General features: G+C 39.9%; 1 long non-coding RNA gene across 2 annotated transcripts in view; it reads left to right on the forward strand.

The window, feature by feature from the left end:
• Positions 1-705: 705 nt before the first annotated feature.
• The window catches only part of LOC123351429, a 29,062-nt gene continuing 16,828 nt past the window's right edge, over positions 706-12,939 (forward strand). The window contains exons 1-4 of one of the 2 annotated variants that reach the window (XR_006574024.1): positions 706-930; positions 1,590-1,698; positions 6,398-6,549; positions 7,771-8,858. This is a non-coding gene — a long non-coding RNA (uncharacterized LOC123351429). Of the gene's footprint in view, positions 931-1,589; positions 1,699-6,397; positions 6,550-7,770; positions 8,859-12,939 lie in introns of those variants that run through there. The other variant, XR_006574025.1, reaches the window with a different exon arrangement.

A 12,939-nucleotide genomic window follows, 5' to 3' on the forward strand; every position in this document is an offset into this window, starting at 1 on the left:
AGTCAGCTTCAGTCCACTCTGCCCCTTCCAGTCCAGAACCCCACTTTCCACAATGGAGGATGACCTTTGAACTCTGCAACCACACACCCCACATCAGAACATAACAGAGACAACCCCTCTCAGCTCTGTGGGGTAGCTAAGAGGAGCTAGGCTAGGGGCCTGAGGTATAGCCAGGAGACACCTGCAAGGAGCAGGAGAGATTGGGAGGCTTTCCAGTCAGAGGCCTGACCTAGAATTCTGAGGCAACCAAAGAAGTGGCCCGGAGAAAAAGAAAGCCAGGTTTGGAATGCAGAAAACACATCATTCCACAAGTGAAAATGTCTGGCTCTGAACCTGGAGAGAGGCATTGGGGTACCTTTAACATCTCAGCAGTGCCATTAGGGAAGGTGAACTGATTGACCAATATAAGGAATATTGTATTTGAGCTCAGCAAGAGATCTGACAGGATTGACTGAACCTGACAATGGCTTAAGGGACTACAGAGCTCCAGGAGGGCCGGGTGCAACCTTATTTTGTTTCATATTACCTCGTTTTGTTGACCCAGAAAGGCAAGGTCATCTTATATAGATTTGGCTGGAGGACTTAACCCCAATCCCTAAAATCATCCATCCACCAAGAAGGGAAATGGATAAACTGAGGCAATGACATCACAGAAGAACTCTATTACATGCTGGTATCACTGCGAGACCCTTCCTAGTAAAAAGAACATGGAAGAGATTCTGTACCTGGTGGCACAACAGGAAGCCATCATGGAAGAGCAGCATCAACATCACAGGCTGCCCTGCTTAATCTTTTAAGAAGAGCCCAGTTGATGGGGAACTAGCCATCAGTTGGCTACCAGGCAAGGCCTAGCAGTTCTTTATCCAAGTGGAGACCAGATGACCCTGAAGCCTATCATATCATATATGAGGGAGTAGTGAAAGCAGCCAGGTGGGGCTAAGCATCTTAGGCCACCCATTTCATTCTCACTAGGGAAGCTCAAGACACATACCAAGGACTCAATGAGAAGGCAGCCAGAGATTATAGCATGATAAAGATTTCAGTTAGGACCAACTGGTCCAACACAGCAGAGGCCTATTGCCATCACTTTCTGTACTAGGTTTGCCTAGTTTGCCCAGGGGATTGTCCTCTAACACCTGCCTAAGAACTTTGCAACCTTGCCACTCACTGCTTAAAATCCAAAGCTTGGACAGTTGGGAGATTACTAATGTGATTGCTGAGAAACCATTCCAAAACTTTCTGCTACTGAAAATACAGAGGAGGGTGCATTGCTTCTGACCAGCCATGGTGAACGAGGACATGGACAGGATTATTTTGGAGGCTAAGGAATCTGTAAGGTCTGAGGCCATTTTCTGCAGCCACATTAGGACAGCTGCAGCCTTAAACTAAAAAGCAGAAAGTCACATCCTCACATTCCATCTAAATTATATTAAAACAATGTAATATTGGGCTGTTAAAAAGACGGTCCTGTCCTAATAGTACTCACAATCACCAGTTAAAGAAACAGATCTTAAAATATTTAAAGAAAACTTTGATAGCTTTCTGTCTGACGAGGAATCACTTATCAACAGTTGTGACTCTATTTACAGAAACAAATATTGCAGAAGTGCGGAGGTCAAGGAACACCAGTCTGTTAACAGGGAAACATCCACTGGTGGTGAAGGCATGTTTGGAGGCAAAATATGCATCAGATGCGAGGTTTATCTGTTGGTGGGAATGGGAGAATGAATGTAAAAATTTAAAGCACAAAGTTGAATTATTAAGGGAAAAAAAGTATGTAAAAACGTTGGTTGCTAAAAAAAGTAATCGGTAATAATTGGTGAGTCTTAATCAACCTCCAGCATGTAAGCCCAGCTGAATGTACCTGGGTATTGTATAAAATTTGATGTAAGGAAAGGAAGACCATTACAGCACCTTCCCTGATTACTAGAAAGGGCAGTACAGAAAAGGCCCAGTGAAAGTATAGCTGCCCTTAGATTATCTCAGTGTGAAATACTGAAGGTTATTGGATTTGCTTGGCAGCCAGGAGGGGTGGGTAGCCTTAAAATAAATAAATAAAAAGACTCCCAAGTAGCATATTGGAAACTGGTTTGCGTGGACCTGGATTCAGAGTTGGAATACTGGATGCTACTAACATAGAGGTAGTGGCAAAAAAAAAAAAAAAGTTATGTTACAGCTGAAATACAAGAAGTGGGAAAGCTCATCAGTGCATCCTTGTCAAAATTAGGAATGAGGAAACAATTATTTTCTAAAGCACTGCCAGCATGGCAACAGTAAGGTGAAAAGGATTTGTTACTTTTACTAGGGACTGTGGAAACAATAAAAGAAAATGTGTCCTTAGCATTAGCTTGTACACAGGCCCCGAAAATAAGTTAGCAATTGGCCATCCAAGTGATTTGGGAAGGCATGCAAGGAAATTTGCCTTTGGAAAGAAAAAGTTGTTGTGGGAAAATGTTACAGAAGAGGAGAGACAACTAATGGCCTGGTGTAAATTGATAAAGTTTACACTGAATAAAGACCAAATGCTTCTATGAGCATACTTAATAACCATGCACCCCATTGTCACTATTGATATATATCCGGTGGTACTGTAGGAATCCAGTTAATAAAATATTTGGTTATGTATTCTGCTGATCATCATTCCTGGGCATATAAAGAACATCAACAATGGAAAACTACTGACATGTTTCAGTGTGTGGCCCACAGAAATTTGGGATATGTGTGGGATAATTGAAATTTACAAGAAAGATGAATGTTTTTATGTTAAAGACAAAGGAACCCAATTTTTTGATATATTCACTGAACAAAAGTCAGCTGTTGTATATGCTTGAAGGGGATGTGTTTATATTAAGTGTCATTGTCCAATGGTAGTAGTACTTTATTATATGATTTATTTAGTTAATAGATGTTTTTGCAATATTACAAAGATTAAAAGTTGTGATTTTGAATACTATATCTGCATGGACTGTAAACTACTTGAAATTTAAACTACAGTTGTATCATAATGTAATGTCTGTAACCTTAGGCATGAATATGACCATGACAAGAAAAGTGTTGGTCCATCTTATGTTACATTCACATTTACGATATATTGCACAGACAAGAGAACAAACATATATTGAAGTACATGTTTATATAGAAATCACTCATGTACTAAAAACTATTGCAGATGCAGGACAGCACTCTTGATGGGAAACACTATTAGAGTGGTTACCTTCTGTAACTGGTGTGCTAAATATAATGGTTCACTCCATAGTGGTGATCATTGGAATCCACTTGGCTTTAGCAGTGAACATAATAGCTTTGGCTTGCTGGATGAAGATAACTGTTTGGAGAATACAGGAAGTTGGCATACAAAATCAAATAAAGCCCTTGTTATACCCAGGAAGCAAGCCCAAGCTCATCAGGTCTGAGTATTGGACTCCTGTAATAGTAATAATGGCTTTGGTAAAAGCATCATTAAGGAGGGCACTGTAAGGTCTAAAGCCTTCTTCTGAAGCCACATTAGGATAGCGACAGCCATAAACTAAAAAGCAGGAAGTCACATCTTCACATTCCATCTAAATTACATTAAAACAATGTAATATTGGGCTGTTAAGAAGGCACGCCTGTCATAATAGTACCCACCATCATCAGATAAAAAAATAGATCTTAAACTCTTTAAAGAAAACGTAGATAATGTTCTGTCTGACAAGGAATCACTTATCAACAGTTGTGACTGCGAAATCTATACTTCTGTATTGTTTTGCCTTTATGGTCCCTACTTCTCTATTGTTTATCTGTATGGTTTCTGTCTCATTCTTTGATAGTTGATTTAAACCTTGCAAAATTAGTAATGTAACAGACAGAAACAAAGTTGGTGGGGTATTATTGGGCAAAGCATTGTTTCACAATATATTAGGATTCAGAGAATTATTTTATAATACTTTAGTAAAATGATTTGTTAAGGTCTAGCTAAGCAGAACTCAAGTTTCACTATGTAAACTGGGGTCCATAAGGAAGTTTTTTGGAACCTAACTCCAGGACGCAGCCCAAGATCAGAGCTGCCAAACCTCAACACCCTGCCAACTGTATTGGGCAGAAGCTGGAATCCCCAGACAACCTGATCCTGATTGGCCACCAGAAAAAGTTCATCTGCCTTATTGGTAGTGGTGAGCATTCTATGCTTAGCATATGTATTCTGTTTTGGTAACTGTTAATAAATAGAGTTTAAGGATATTACTATTTAAGGCTCTTTCACCAGGAAAAGACCTCACAAACTTGCAGAAGGTTATACCCTGAGCCTTTGGAATTGGGTAAGGGTGGGTTTTTTAATTAACCAGGTTACGCCCTGTTGTATCAAGCAGGAAAGGTACTAACAAGCTTCAACAGGACTTTATTTTTAGAGTAGAAGCTCTACTCTACTTTAGAGTGCAAGCTGCTGCTGCACACTCTGTAACTCTCACTCAGTCTCCAACTCCTCCCCCCTCCTTCCTGTTTCCTGTCCTTTCAGACTCCCAACAGTTAGTGCTCCCAGTTCTAATCATTACAAGCATATCTGAACACCACACACTCTGAGCCCTAGGAATGGGGTAAGGGTAAGTGCCTTTTGCCTGGAGCCCTAGAAACCGGGAAAGAGTGTGGGGGTGCCTACATTAACCAGGTTATGCCTTGAGCTCACAGAAGGATAAAAGTGGGTGCCCTAGAATGAGCAGGTAATAAACCCAAGAGATCTGAATGAGCTGACACCAGAGAAGTAAGCTTCTCATTACGCTGGCCAACAAAGTTCTTTATACAACCTTAATGGTGGCCTGCAGAGAAAAGAAATGGGGGCTTGTATCCTTTTTCATCTTTTATCATTTACAAGGAGACCCCGAAAAGTGTTTTTTGTTTGTGTGTCCCATAAAATACATTTTGTCAAATCTCCAATCCCCCCTGACCCCCCATTTGCTGAGAAAGGTGCTCAAACTTAACTCTTTCTAGGCAGGCAGCTAAATGATAACATTTCCCAGGACAACCTGGGAGATTCCAATCTACTAAAGCCAATATTGTGTGTTCCTTCTCCACTAATCTAGGAGATTTAAAAACTCCAGCACTCAATAGTTTTAACTTGCAAGTAATTCTAGCAGCACATCAAGTGTGAATATAATTATAGACTCAGAATATTACTGCTTCTATTGTGCTGGAACTGTTTTACGCTCCTTGTTCAGATAAGATAGAACAGTTCAATGTGAATACATCTTGAATTAATACCGTCAACGGATAATGAAAGGGGCTGATTGGAAAATCACTATCAAGGTAAAAGTGCCCGAGAACTAAAGAAAACGCATGCCTGGAAGAGCCAACTACAGTTTTAGCAATGCCCATAGTGAAAACATGAAACTGTAAAACACTGGGGTGGAGGGTGAAAAACATTTTTAAAATGGAAATGTAAGTAGTTCCAATTATACACACATACGAGTTTCCTTCCAACATCCTCCCTGTATGTATTTTAAAGGGATAGCCTCTAGTAGTTAATACGCCTATTAAAATGTTTCCAAATCCAACATGAATGGAAACATTTTTATTAATGATTAAAGCTTTAATCAATAAAGAACAGCTGTGTGAATGTAAACATTATGATGCAGTGTTTGAAACTTAAAGGAGATGCAGCATTTTACTAGTATATGTATGTAAGTAAATACTCAGGGCATGGGCTATCTTCCTCTATATTGGGAAGGTGACTAATACATTTTAGGTGCTACCTCACGATATATACTAGTAGTAGTAGTAGTAGTAGTAGTATGTTGGCTCCAGTTGGCTATGGTTTCCTGCTAGGACTACCAGTGTAAGTGAAAATAGGTGCTTAAGACTAGCTCTTATGGTTGCAAAGATAACCTTCAAAACGTGAGCTGCATGTAAAATGCATGTACCCTTCCTGAGGCTGCAGACAGCTCCAAGCGAAATGTGGACTACCCCATTCACTGAAGGAGATGCTAACGCTGAAATTTAAGAGTGAAAAATTAATGGCAACACTACTAATCACCCTGCCAATCATTTTAAAAGAAACATCCTGTTAATATCCTTATCCGATATTATTGGATATAGTGACTGAGATTAGGGCAGGGAACCATGGGAAATCTAGCTGCTGTCAAGGTGGGGGGCCGGGGGCACGAGAAAGAGGGGGAAGCAGCATTCAAATTCTCTTCCCACCAATTTTAAAGTGACATTAAACAAGAAAAAGAAAGAACGGATGCATTTAAGGCTCAACAAAGTGCCCACCCACTCGCCTGCATGGAAAGCTGCTTCCCCTCCCCCACATCAGTGTTACTTGCCTTATTCACATGCACAGATGCCCAGGACAAGCCATGAACTGGCCCCTAAGTCCTTTACTATGTGTAGAGAAATACATGTCAATTAAGTTTTTCTTTCTCCTCAGGAGCATCACAGTGTTCTGTTAAAGTGGATTTCCTGCTGTGCACAGAGGGTAGAGTGTCAGTGGAAACAATCTGCTATGTGACAGTCTTGCCCTTGTTACATGCTTCTCTCTAGCACTGAAGAGCAGATCATTGCTTCAAGGACTGTTTACAGGTATGAGTTTTAGATCTGTAGCCCACCAGCAACAACTTCTCAGTTCGTTGTTTTGAGGCCCTGGTTAAAGCTATTAAGCTTGCTAGGCAAATCACATCCGTTCCAAAGTGGTGAAATTAAGGATATCAGAGACATTCCAACTAGTGAATTTGCTGTGGCATCTTCATTTCATCTACTTAGAATGATGACCCCCCTTTAAAATTAAAGGAATCTATGTGTCAAAGCAGGAAGAGTCTTCTAACTCAGAAGTTTGTTAGGGTGGTAAAACAATTAGTGTTGTTGATCCTGTATTCAATTCCTGAGGCTATGGAATTCATTCAGGACAATAAGGACCTCTATGTCTTGAAAGCCTATTGGAGATAGCAGCTGGGGTTAACTCTTGTAGTTCTGAGTCAGTGAAATGAAGAGAACAGAACTCAATAAAAATTGTACCTTTATCTTGCTGGCATAATGGTACTAGGATAGATTATTAGCTAATTTAGACTAAGCATTTTCAAGACTTGTCTTTATTGTCACTTGGACTATTTGTAAAACACCTAACACTATGATAGTACTATAAGAATAAAATTCATTATTGTGAATCATAATTAATCATACCCTCCCCAAACTGCTGGGTAGATTGAATCATCAGGTGAGGATGCTGAACAATTCATTATGAATAATGTTCATTGTGAATTTAGCTCCCTTTTGCTGGTGAATTGTTTGTGGACTAATCTTCATTTTCTTCAGTTCAACTTATTTCAAAATATTCACCAAATAGTTCAGCTGGATACATTTTCAACCTCTGGATTGCTTCCGTTTGTTTTTCACTTCTGTTATGTGGTTGGTCAGCTAAGTCACATGGTATTGTTTCTACTCCCAAAGTCTGAGTGATACACTTTTCAGTATGACTGTTCAAGGGAAGAATAATTTATTCTAAGGTTTGTAACATTTAGAATTTGCAACTATTTTCTCCAAATGCTTGAGTAATAGAAACTATTATGAGCAGTAATTGAGATCAATACAAAATGAAATGAAACGAAATGAACTCTGCACTTCTGGGGTTCAGATTTTAGTTTTGATTGTTCAAGCTGTTCTATCCATCAGTGGCTGAAATCACCCAAGTGCTAGTTGATGAAGTTTGTTAAGCTCTCTAATCTCAGCAATGCAATGTAAATCAATGTGCTTGTCATACTGTATCATCTCTAACAAGAAATACAATAGCCTGCTTTGTATTTTCAGAGACATAGCTGCTATTTGGCTCCCAAGTTGAGCCAGTGAGTGTAACCAGGCAGTGAACAGCAGGAATTCTGCAAGGAACACACTTCAAATTATTCCAACAAAGAGCAGCAACCCCTTTCAAGAGACTTTGTTTTTCTTGCTGAAGTCAATCTGTAGGGAAATGTTTGCTGGATTAAGTGACTAGATTAATAACCTCTACCGAAAAGGGGATTCCCATTGCCAGAGTGAGCCCTGTATAAAGAAAAAAAATGAATTGATAAAGGAGTGTTGTCTTAGAAGAACTTGATTGCAGACACAGGGGATGACATTGGTGCTCACAAAGCAGCCAAGTACCGCAGGCTACCAATGTCTGACAGAGGCTAGACAAAGCAGACATAAAAGTGCATTAAGAGTTCATTTCCATCAAGCAGGTAAAGAGTGTTCTCTATGACTCAAGGCAGAGCAGGCAAAGCCTATCCTGGGGAGCCCCCACAGAAGACGGACCTGGTAAATCCACAGCATTTTAGGATTTCCCATGGGAAAACATCCGTATGCTAAATCTATAGAGAAAGCAGTAATCTCTTGTGAAACCTATCTGCAAACTTAGAGCATGTGGATTTGCCTTAAAAACATAGATTTAAATAAAAATACCAGTGTAAAAATCACTTCCAAGAGTGTAGGCCAACTCAGTTCATTAGCAGAGCCCTTTGCTCTCCTCAGATCAATGCTGAAGCCAAGAAGTAAGTAATCCTGCCAGAGGAATCACTAGAAACAGACAGGTGAAGGGGTGTCTTCAGTGAAAGGACCATTTTCTCCAATCAGTCATGTGGGTTGTTAAAGAACAGGGCTGACAAAGTGATGACAGCTTTAGAAACCAATTGTTTGCTTGCCTTGCGCACAGAAAAAAATCAATCCAGCAAAGGTGCCTTGTCACTATCTTCAATTTGACAGTTGTTAGTTTCATTTAAAATCACACCATAAAGAAGGAAGCTTTTTAGTTAAATCTCTGATCAAGAAGATCTGCAACCAAAACAGAAGTAGAGAGTGGTCAGAACACCATCTCTGTACTTCATGGCTGTCCTTTTAGCAGAACAAATACATTCAGTATAAAACCCCTATCACCAAACTCTGGGCTTGTTTTCCTTTGATCATCTACCTAGCAAGCCACTTCAAAGTCAAGAAAGATTCTTGTTTGGCCTTCAGTGTCAGTCTTTAGAAATTAAGGTTGCACCACAGTAATACTCTAAAAGTGAAAGCAGCTGTAAAATTCCACTAAGCATCTGATATGCTCCACTTATACCACCCACTTGGCTTGTCTCCTTTTATCCAATACAAATTGACAATTTGTTTTCAAGAATGCTACCCAGCTCCCTATATAAACATACCACATTGGTCTGTGATCTTTTCTGACTGCACAGGTAAAAGCAAGCTTGGGTCAGGTTAGTACTTGAATGGGAGACCTCCAAAGAATGTGTTAAGAAATGGTGATGGTGGTACAATAGCCAACATTTTTCCCCTTGGACTCAGTATGGTTGAGGTTGGCCCATTAAAAAAATATGGCAAGGGATGGCACTGGGACTTAGGTTCTAGTCCCAGATTTGTCACTGACCTCATACATAACCTTGGACAAGTCACTTCACTTCTCTGTCCCTCATTTTGCCCATCTATAAAATGGAGATAATGGTACTTACCTTCCTTTGTAAGGGTTTTTGAGATCTACTGATAAAAAGAGCTATGTAAGCATTAAGGGCCACAATACTAGATTTTAAAACATATTCTGAAAAAACAACTTGAAAATCATGCCAAGTCTGTTTATCTCATGTTAATCAATGGCATTTCCCTCTTCCCTGACAGGTTACAGTTGGATACTTTCTCATATAGAAATGTAATCTGGCTTCCATTAATGAAAAACATCTTATGTTTCTGGTAGATACATCTACAAGATGAGAAGCAATTGTTTTTCTGATTAAGCAGCGTAAGTGCCTGAAGTGCAGTGTAAAACAATTGACTGATATGGAGCCAAGCAAAGTCAATTTTTCAAATTTCCAACCATTTTCTCAGTCAGTTTTGGTTTTGCTGCCAGATGAATGTTCTTCTAGCTCTGTTTCTGAGGCTCAATAGGGACATCTTGTGGCTAGATAGACAATACAGAAGTTAGTGTACCCAGTCTTAATGGATGTCCCCAGACAAATCCAATTTTGTTTTTCATATGTGAAAGTGCTAGTCTGAATACAAGATGAAATAGAGGCATTCACATTGATCGCACATATATTGTGTACTTTTCTGATAACAGGCAGAATGTACTTTGTATTTCCAATTGTTTTATTTTATCAAAACCTGCTAAAACGGTCCCCAAACTAGCTCCTTTATCAACAAACCCAGTCTTGCACTGATGTGGTGTTTAGCAGCAACCAGATTCAGTAAGACTGAAATGAGCAGAAAGTCAACTTCCTGCCTCACATACATAACTATCAATTTTGTAGATAGCTATTTTAGCTGATTGCTCATATCATACATCAATGTTTTAAATGAAACCATGATAAAATATTTCAACCTACCCTAAGTATTTTTGGAGTGTGTGTAGGGAGTGCTGAAGACAAAAAAAGAAAATTGAAAACTGTTGAAGCAATTTATTGATCCTTGACTAGTTGGTAAATAATCGTTTGGATGACATACTGATTTAGTTTTCACATACACACAGGCAAATTAGCCAAGTATTTTAATGTCATCATCTAGCATATAAATATATAGTGAAAATAAAATTGTCCCACGCATCACACACTGCATGGCACAATGCTGTTAAAGTGTTATAATCAGAGGCATATCCTCTCTCTGATTTTACCCTGTCCAGCATCTACCTCTGTTTCTCTATTTCCAGTCTCAGTCATTTTCTTTCTTCCAATCATCTTCAATAACGGTTGACCCTGAGGCCAAAGTCACCACTATGCAGGATGTATTTAAAAAATACATATCCATCGAATCTTATGTAGAAGGACTATAAAAGCAATGCAAGACTTAAGTCCCCACACGCTAGGATGCAAAAGCCTTTTGAACCATCGTGCAGCATAACTTCTAAATCACTAACATTAAACACCTGCCTGCTAGGCAAGGTGGGGCACTTCCTAATAAGGCTCTAGCCTACCATCTTTTGACCCCTAATCCCTTTAGAATGCGTTGACATGGCTAACTCAGGAAGAACAGGGGTTTAAAAAGCCAGTTCTTAAGTGCCCAGCAGAGCTAGTCAACAGTAGCAGCAAACAGGGGAGTTTAGCGACAGAGTTTACAGAAGGAGTGTGAGAGCCAGATACACCTAACAAACATTCTCTAAACTTAGACCAGCAAACATTCCCATCCCACACCCCAAAAATCCTGTCAATGTAAAAAGAATGCAAGCAGAATTCCAGCAGCAGAGTGGGAGCTATCTAGTTTATGACACTGAATGCTGCATGTATGATTACCTGCCTGATGGGCAGGAGGTGTACATGTTCATTCAGTGCAAGCAGCTCATGCCCCTGAGACCAAGTAACAGATCTTGAGACAAAAAATGTGCTGGAACAGGAGGAGCAAAGGGAGACAACAAAGTAGATAGAGGCAGCTTTCCAAAACACATTAGAGTGGTCCCACACCCAGTCTGACAGCCTTTGTGCTGCTGAGGGTGAAAGCCTCAGGGAAGGAGAACATCAAGCTGGAGTGGAGGAAAACAACCCCATAGTTGGGATGCTCCTTCCAGATGATGTCCAGGTATCCTCTCACATTGAAGATACCCCTTCAAGGGAGGGAACTCCTGTTATTAGAAAGAGACAAGTAATAGGATATTCAGTTATTAGAAATATAAATAACTGGGTTTGTGATGACCGGGAGAACTGCGTGGTGAATGACCTGCCAGTTGAAGACCTCTTGAGACATCTAGATAGAAGTATGTGCAGTGCTGGGGAGGAGCTGATGGTCAAGATACATGTAGGTACCAATGACATATGACAAGGTAGAAAAGAGGTCCCCAAGACTGCTAGGAAAGGGATTAAAATCCGGGACCTCAGTGGGAGCTTTCTCTGAAATGCTTCCAGTTCCACAATGCTGGGCCATTTAGAGAGGCAGAACTGCAGGGTTTCAATGTGTGGATGAGATGACATTGTTTGCAGGAGGGATTTAGGTTTATTAGGAACTGGAATCTTTTGGGAAAGGAGGAGCCTATATAGGAAGGATGGCTCCACCTAAGCCAAAACAGAACCAAGTTGCTGGCATGTAAAATTTAAAGGTCATAGAGGAGTTTTTAAATTAAAGGCTGAAGGAAAGTCGACTGGTGCAAAGGATCATGCGGTTTGGACAGAGACATCCCCTAGGAGAAGATTTATTAAAGGGAATATTCTATATCCTAGTAAAGAAAAGAGAATAGAAGTTGGAAAAGTACAATAAGAACTGAAGAGAAAAACAGTCAAATGAAAGAGTCCCATTTAATTACATTTTATGAAGGCAGAAAATTAAATATTGATAAATTATGACAGTGCTTGCATACAAATGCAAGAAGTCTAAATACCAAGATGGGTGATCTTGAGTGCCAGGTATTAAATGATATTATATAGTAGGCATCATAGAAGCTTGATGGAACGATGGCAATTAATGGAACACTGTAATACTATCATCAAAATGTATAGGAACGACAGAATGGGTCATGCTGGTGCAGGATTGGTACTATATGTGAAAAAAACAACAGTTAAATGTAGTAAAAATCTTAAATTAATAAAACAGCACCAAATAATCTCTATGGATAGATATTTTATGTTTGGATAATAAGTATAGGAACATAAGAACATAAGAATGGCCATACTGGGTCAGACCAAAAGGTCCATCCAGCCCAGTGTCTTGTCTACCAATAGTGACCAATGCCAGGTGCCCCAGAGGGAGTGAACCTAACAGGTAATGATCAAGTGATCTCTCTCCTGCCATCCATCTCCACCCTCTGACAAACATTGGCTAGGGACACCATTCCTTACCCATCCTGGCTAATAGCCATTAATGGACTTAACCTCCATGAATTTATCCAGTTCTCTTTTAAACCCTGTTATAGTCCTAGCCTTCACAACCTCCTCAGGCAAGGAGTTCCACAAGTTGACTGTGTGCTGTGTGAAGAACTTCCTTTTAAACCTGCTGCCCATTAATTTCATTTGGTGGCCCCTAGTTCTTATGGGAACA

The sequence above is a fragment of the Mauremys mutica genome, chromosome 1, assembly GCF_020497125.1.
Source record: "Mauremys mutica isolate MM-2020 ecotype Southern chromosome 1, ASM2049712v1, whole genome shotgun sequence".
In the NCBI taxonomy this organism is placed as follows: Eukaryota; Metazoa; Chordata; order Testudines; family Geoemydidae; genus Mauremys; species Mauremys mutica.